Source organism: Rutilus rutilus (assembly GCF_951802725.1).
Source record: "Rutilus rutilus genome assembly, chromosome: 24".
Classification (NCBI taxonomy): Eukaryota; Metazoa; Chordata; class Actinopteri; order Cypriniformes; family Leuciscidae; genus Rutilus; species Rutilus rutilus.
Genome location: NC_140228.1, coordinates 28,755,518 through 28,763,622, shown reverse-complemented (window position 1 = coordinate 28,763,622; position 8,105 = coordinate 28,755,518).

Below are 8,105 nucleotides of genomic sequence, written 5' to 3'. Positions count from 1 at the left end.
TAGAAAGCTCAAATCATCAGCATTTATTTGAAACAGAATCTTTTATACAGGTTTTGTAACGTGTCCTTGCTGAACAAAAGTATTCATTTCTTAAAAAAAAAAACTTTACTGTCCCCAAATTGTTAGTTCATTAAAGGAGTAGTTCACTTTAGAACTGAAATTTCCTGATAATTAACCCCCCAAGGTGTTCATGTCTTTCTTTCTTCAGTCGAAAAGAAATGAAGGTTTTTGAGGAAAACATTCCAGGATTTTTGCATTCGTCTCGCACTAGCTGTGATGCGTAATCACGTTGAAAGGTCACGCGTGATGTAGGCGGAAAATGTAGGCATTTTGTAGGCCGAAAAACTCCAACTTAACTTTTATTATTATTAATATTTTTTTTAAATGCCGTTTGACTTAGTCTTTGCACGTTGGCTTTGTACTTCCGCCTACATCACGCTTGACCTTTCAACGTGATTACGTAATGTGTGACACATCTCAGCAAGTGCAAGATGCGCATTTGTGGTTAAAAAGTATATCAATGTTTTTATTTTGGCTAGATAAGACTCTTATTCCTCGGCTGGGATCGTGTCCAGACTTTGAAGATGCATTGAAACTGACATTTGGACCCCATTGAAGTCCACTATATGGAGAAAAATCCTATAGCCTAATATTTTCCTCAAAAACCTTAATTTTTTTTTCTCGACTGAAGAAAGATAGACATGAACATCTTGGATGACGTGGGGGAGAGTAAATTATAAGGACATTTTAATTCTGAAGTGAACTTATCCTTTAAGACAAAGCTTATTTAAGGTTATTTTAAAGACCAACAAACCAGTCAGAAAGGTTTGATATTCAAATAAGTTTGGTATTCAAACATAGTGCAGTGCAAACACACAGACGTGCCATATTTGAGCTGAACGGGAAGATATGCAGCAATTCGACTAAAGACACATAAAATAAGTTGTTCATCAAACATGAACGCAAACGCTAACAGCATCTCTAGCAGTTTGTCTACTGTTATCGTCACAGTGGACTTGTGAGAAAATAAGACCGCTCACAAACTGCTCTGTCTGAGCCCTGACAAATAAAACACCCAGATAGACAAATAAAGACAGGCAGACCCTCCTGTCACTGTGGCCTAACACACACACACACACACACACACGGTTATCAGAAAAGCCAGTGCCACAGCGAGTCCTCAGAGAGCCGTTGGTCCTCGCTCAAACGAACACTATCTCCCTCGTCCGCTGGCTCAGTGTTTGTTGTTTTAAGGCCGGTAGAGATTGGATGTCGCGGCGTAATGTCAGAGTAGTTGAGGTTTGAATATGTTTCAGCCGTCTGTCTATTATTTCTCAGTCTCGCTCGACTTCCCACACGGATGACTTTGCAATACTAATAAGGCCGTCTTTAGAGAAAAAAGAGTCAAATAAGGCTGAGAGGAAAGAGAGAGAGAGCGAGAGACAAAAATAAAAGAAAGAAGGTGGGTAGTATCAGTCTGATTAGGGGTAAAGGTCACTCATTTGCTGTGATTTCCATAGTGAAGGCCCTACGGCTCAATCTCAGAGATCCACTGCTGTTTCTGCTCATGTTCTGTTCGTCTGACTCCTCTGATTCATTCCTGCAATGCGAACCGGACGGCCGCGTGACACATCGACAGCTCCGTCCCCTCCTCACATTCACGCCCAATTATGAGACGTTTGACAAGAGAGGGTGTTTTACAAAAGGCTGAGTGGATTAGGAGGAGCCATCTCACTGTGTTCAAAGGGAAACCATATGGTCTGAAAAATTGGTACACGGTCTTGGCGAGCTTCTGTCAAAGCACTTCTTGGCGTTGAGACTATCGGTTCCTCTTGTTTTGCTTCCAGCAGTGTAGGGTTACATTATAATAGCTGTGTTCCAAATGGTGCGCTTGCCTTGTCCTGTCTTGTCCTTTGAGCCCACGACAGTAGGGTGTCCCGTTTGTAATTTTATGGTTGAGGAGGGTGCTCACTAGGCCCCTTTGCAGCTGTAATGTGCCCTTGATGTGGCCTTTTGTGAAAGACGAGACTACTAGCCGACAGTCGATGTGTCATTGTGTCAAAAAAGCACGGACTGGGAGAAGGACGGCGAGTTATTTGGAACAGAGCCTAAAGGAACGTTGACAATGACAGCGATTTGCAGCGACATCGCAACCGGAAATATGTCTTTTTGCATTAGAGTCGTCATGAGCGACAGTAAGTGTTCCTGAAGTTAAATGAGCAGCAGTGTGAATCAGCGTTTGGGTCAGTGACATGGCATTTATTTCTATTCATTAGTTTGAAAAAAAAGATTCCAATTTATTTACAAAAAACATAATAATATACGACAATTATGGAAGCTTGTTTCCGCCACAGAATTAAAAAACACAAAAGGTAATTGTGACTTTTTATCTTGCAATTCTGCCTTTTTATCTCAGATTTGCATGATATAAAGTCGCAATTCTTTATTTCTCGCAACTGTGACTTTATATCTCGCAATTCTGAGAAATAAAGACAGAATAAAGTGGTGGGTGTGAAGTCAAAAATGTCAGGGTGGTACAACCGTCTGGATATTTTAATGAAGATTAAAAATAAAATTCTTGAATATACCCTCATAACTGTGATAAAGTCTCTAAAAAGATCAGAAAATGTGACCACTTTATGACAAGGCAAGGTGATACAATGTCATGTGGTGTGACTCCCTTATGGATATTTTTGAATGAATAAATAAAATAAATAAATAAAAATACTGGTACAATACCATTCAAATACTTGTGGTTGGTAAGATTTTTTGTATGTTTTTGAAAGCAGTCTATTGCACCAAGGCTACATTTATTTGATCAAATATACAGTAAAAACAGTAATGTTGTGAAATATTACAACGTAAAAGACCTTTTTATTTTTGTATTTTTTTATTCTCAATGTTGAAAAAAGCTTTCCTGCTTCATATCTTTGGAAACTGTGATGCATTTTATTTTCCAGGATTCTTTGATGAATAGAAAGTTCTAAAGAACAGCATTTATTTGAAATAGAATCTTTTGTAACATTATAAATGTCTTTACTGACACGTTTGACCAGTTTAATGTGTCCTTGATGAATATATATATATATATATATATAGATAGATAGATAGATAGAGATAGAGAGAGAGAGAGAGAGAGAGAGAGAGAGAGAGAGAGTTAATATTTTTGAAAATGAATATGTTAGTAAAAAGTAAATACACCTTGAACATTACATTACATTATTAAATTATATATAAAAAAATAAAAAAATAAACATGTTTTGAAATAGATCAAGTATACCACCAATCAAATGTTTGGTGCCAGTAAGTTTTTTTTTTATGTATACGTATGTCCTCTTTACTTGAAGGTGACACCATGTGACATTTTTAGAGTCATTAAACATATGAAACTAACTTGAGTGCATTTCCAGATATCTTTATCATGGACACTCGTCACGTGAAGCTAAAGTGATCCACAGTCGAATACAATTGAGTTGGAGCGCCGAGTAGGAGCTAAAACAACAGGGACTTTGCGACATGAGTGACTTAATCCCCACCAATCTGAAAGCTCTTTAAGAGTGAGAATAACATCATATTAATGTCCAAAGAGGCATTTGTTCAAGTTCAGGAGTGGAGTGAATCACGTCTGCAGGGTCACTGAGGATTTCTTCATGTCACAGCGATGCAGTTCAACCTTTTTGACCCCATTTGTTTTGCCCATCGTTCTCTGATTCAGTGATACGTCTCTGTCGGCGTTATCTGTCTAGACTTGCGTTCCACTAAAGCATGTGTGTGTGTAGTGTTGACTTTAGAAGGATCTCAGACAGTGGCCTTGTTAACCGATACATTATCTTTTCCATGAGAGATACTCGGAATCGATGTCGCATCAAGACACAAATGACAATAAATGTGACCCTTTGTTGTGCAGATCAGCCCATGTCATGGTCGTCTCAGAGAAACGCAGCAGTGACAGCCTCTTGATTTGTCTTTCTCGTCATCATTTGTACTCCGGCCATTGAATGACCCACCGAACATGGCTTTTATTGATCACTCATCGCGCGGCCCCTGACAGTGACACATGGTACCGCCACTATCATTCTGACAAAGAGGAAATACACGAAGCATGATAATGTATGTCTTACATATGTGTGATGAGCTGCAGACACACCTGATGGATGTGCTGACCTCTGTTATGATAAACTGAAGGCTGCTCTCGTTGATGCATGCTTGTGTGTGAATATAATAATGTACATTTGTCATCCTTGAACTTCAATATGTTGGAGGGTGATTTTTGAATTATATTGATAACTGAATTAATGATGGCAAAACCTTTGTCTTTGAATTTGATTAATAAAGTGGTGAAAATCCAGCTTTTAATGTAGTTTATATGTGTATGTGGTGTTTTTAATATGCTTTAAGTCAAACCATGTGTAAGTTCATAAGTCGACACCATTGCTGAGTATTTCCTCCTTAAAACTGCAGTGAACCAAAGACAGTCTCAAAAACACACTTTGAAATCGCTGGTGTTTCTGACGTCACAAACTACCTTGTAACCAATCAGATCAACGTGTGATCGTCAACCAGTGGATCTCTGAGCTGAGGGAGTGAGTGGAGGCGGGGCTCATTTGCATATTCATAGAACCACGCATACTAAATGAGGCGAGGGTGTCGAGTTACATTCAAGATATTTTAAGGCATGACGTTTTTTTTCCAGGAAAAAGTTTAAATATGTAATTTTGGTGATCAAAGATGAGTTTTAAGGGATAAAATGATTGGATTAAAATGAAATCGAAATAAAATGGACGAGAGCACCCGTAGTCTTCTTCAAACATCCTTTGGCTTTGTGAAACGGTGAATGTTACGCTTGGCACAATTAAAAATGACATTTGGGACGTTGACACTGAAATGAAACAGTGGAAACCCAAATGTCAACTGGACGGCTTCCCTGCGCACAATTCACTCGCAGTTCCCTGGCACTGAGCAACACTGGGAATGGCTGAGCGAGGATGTTTCTCGGATGCTCCAACGGCTACATTCATTCAGTCAGCTTATCTACTGGACATTTCACTCTGACACTGCCACGGGCCAGTCTGGGACCTGACTGACAGAGGGCTTTTGTTATTGTCAGCCTTCCAGGGACTAGGCCCTGCTTATCTCGTGCCCGACGGTGCCGAAATAAACTCGCTGTCAGAAATGTGCGCCAGCGGAGAACCGGTGGGAGAGGCGAGACCTTCAAGACAGTGTCTTCCCTGGAATTGAAGTCGAAAGGTCATGAGGTTTTTGGCCAAGCTATAAATGCATCATTTGATTCAGATGTCACCTTAGTGGCCTAATGCAATGTGAAATGCATCAAGATGTGTTTGAGGTGACAAATCCAGCGTTAAAAAATACAATGACAGAACGAAATTGACAGAATAAATGAGATTTATGTTTTCACCTGTCCTTAAATGGTTTCGAATGTCTGATATCCTACAGTTCTATATGTGGGATTAGAATGAAATTTGCTGAAACTTTATTTTAAGAGGCTGCTAAAGTCATCTGACTGGTTTTGGGAATGTGTATGAAAGATTACAAGAAATCAAAGATTTCAGACGGATTTAACTCAAATACCTCAAAACTCAAATTAAACATGATCTGTGCCATTACCTGGTTATCTATTGAGATAAAAATGTCAAAGTACAAAAGTACCACCCCTAATAAAACATAAATATACTAAAATGTACCTGAAATACATTTATTTCATGCATGCTAAGTATACTACAAAATACATTTACATATGTATGTACTTAATATAAATATGCTGCAATTGTAGTGTTGATGTACTAAATTTATTTACTTCTGCTAAACCGGAACAACTAATTTTGCATTAGTTATCTATCCATAAATAGTGCTGAGGTTCAACTAAAGATCTATTAAGTATATTTGATTGTGCTAAACTATTGCAAGAATACACTTTAAATATCTTGCATTTACAGATATTATACAGAGATCATACTATCCTTACTAACAGTGATGTTAAAACACATTTAAAGCTTAATATTAAGAAATGTGCATTGTGCAATAAAGAAGTACTCCAAATAAAGTTGAAGTGTAATATTTATATCAGTAAGTGTAAAGCGATATGACAGTAAATATGCTAATGGATTTTGTAGTATACTTGGCATGAAATAAATGTATTTTAATACCGTTTGTTATTTTCACTAGGGACTTTATTAACTAAATGTGCACTTTAAACAGCTAAATGTCATAGAATAAACACACAGCTGGAAGATCAAATTCAACAATCAAAAAGATGTTTATGCAACTAGTTTTCCATTATATTTTTCTCTGCTAGTTTGCATACCTTATGTTCAATGTTTGCCTGACAGACTAGAGCGTTTCAGGAAACACAAACACTAGATGCACTGCAAAACCATACATGAGCTTTGAAAGATAGATAGCGTTTGCTAATTGAGTGTGAAAGTCTCTCACCCGACAGTTTGCAGTGAAGTTTTACTCCTTTCAAGTCCTGTTCACGACATTCTTACAGCTTACAGCGAATTACCATGTGCTGTCATAATTACTGTACATGATGAAAATCACCCAGAGCTGCTGGAAACGCATCTCAGTCTGGCTGGCAGATTCCATATACAAAGTAAGTGGAAAATAGCGGATGCGGTACCTCTGGAAACTGAATTCATTCATAACTCACAGAGCGCCTTGCTGGGAAATCCTCCCAAAACCAGTCCCTGATGGTGCAGGAGATGGTCTTACATCGTGTTGAGAGTCTTAGCTGGTCCAAAGTTGGGGCCAACAGGTTGATTATCTGGAATAACAGCTCATGGATGAGATTTCAAGCTGTTTAAGGCTCACAGACCATCAACAAACCAGCTATCAGATGTCAAAAAGCAGACTAAACACCTTCAAGATGAATGTATAATTTCTGTGCCACAATCATCATGAAATAATGAACCCGTATGTGACTTGGGGATATTCACAAAATATTCTTAAAGTCGCCCAGTGGTGAAAATCCAGCTTTTAATGTTGTTTATATGTGTATGTGGTGTTTTTAATCTGCTTTAAGACAAACCATGTGTAAGTTCATAAGTCGACACCATTGCTGAGTATTTCCTCCTTAAAACTGCAGTGAACCAAAGACAGTCTCAAAAACACGCTTTGAAATCGCTGGTGTTTCTGACGTCACAAACTACCTTGTAACCAATCAGATCAACGTGTGATCGTCAACCAGTGGATCTCTGAGCTGAGTGAGTGAGTGGAGGCGGGGCTCATTTGCATATTCATAGATGAGGCAAGAGTTACAGTCAAGCTATTTTAAAGCATGAATAATTTTTTTTCAAGGAAAAAAACGTTAAATATTTAATTTTAGTGATCAAAGATGAGTTTTAAGGGATACAATTATTGAGGGACTTTAAGAATTAAATTATTCTTAACTGTTATTATCTTCTTATTTTCTAACTTAAGAATACATTTAAGAATATTTTGTATTCACAAAAAAAAAAAAAAAAAATTATTAAGATCGTTCTGAAGACAAAACTTAAGAAGAAATTTTATTTAATTTTAATTCCTGAAAAGATTGTTTTTACAAATCATCATAAATAACCTCTTATGGCCCTGATATTCTTACGGCAAAGTTATTTTATTTCGTTCTCTTTGTTTGGAAGTTTTGTGTAAACTTCTTTGGTGGTGAATGGAAACTACAACAAATATAATCTCTCTGTGCTGGTAATACCACGGTAAAAAAAAAAAAAAAAAAAATGAAAACAAGTATAGTGTAATAAAAGCACATAAAAAAGTTAGCTATAAAAACATTGCTAGATTTACAACGTTATAACTGCGGAAAAGGATCCATTTGATAAACACTGTAAAAAAAGTACGACAATATTTGAGAACTTAAAGACTTTTTCAAGAAATGCACTTAAAATTCTACAAAGTTTTAAACATTTCTTAACTCCGGCCGCTGGGTTTTATCACAAGAACACAGGTTGATGTATAAGAACCGGTTAGACAGGATAAGAATGAGTGTGTGTGTGTGTTTGACATGTGTTGCGTGTAGACGGACTGTCTCACTTATCCTCCCTCAGTAATGAGTTATTATTATATTATTATAATGCACATTACTCTGCGGT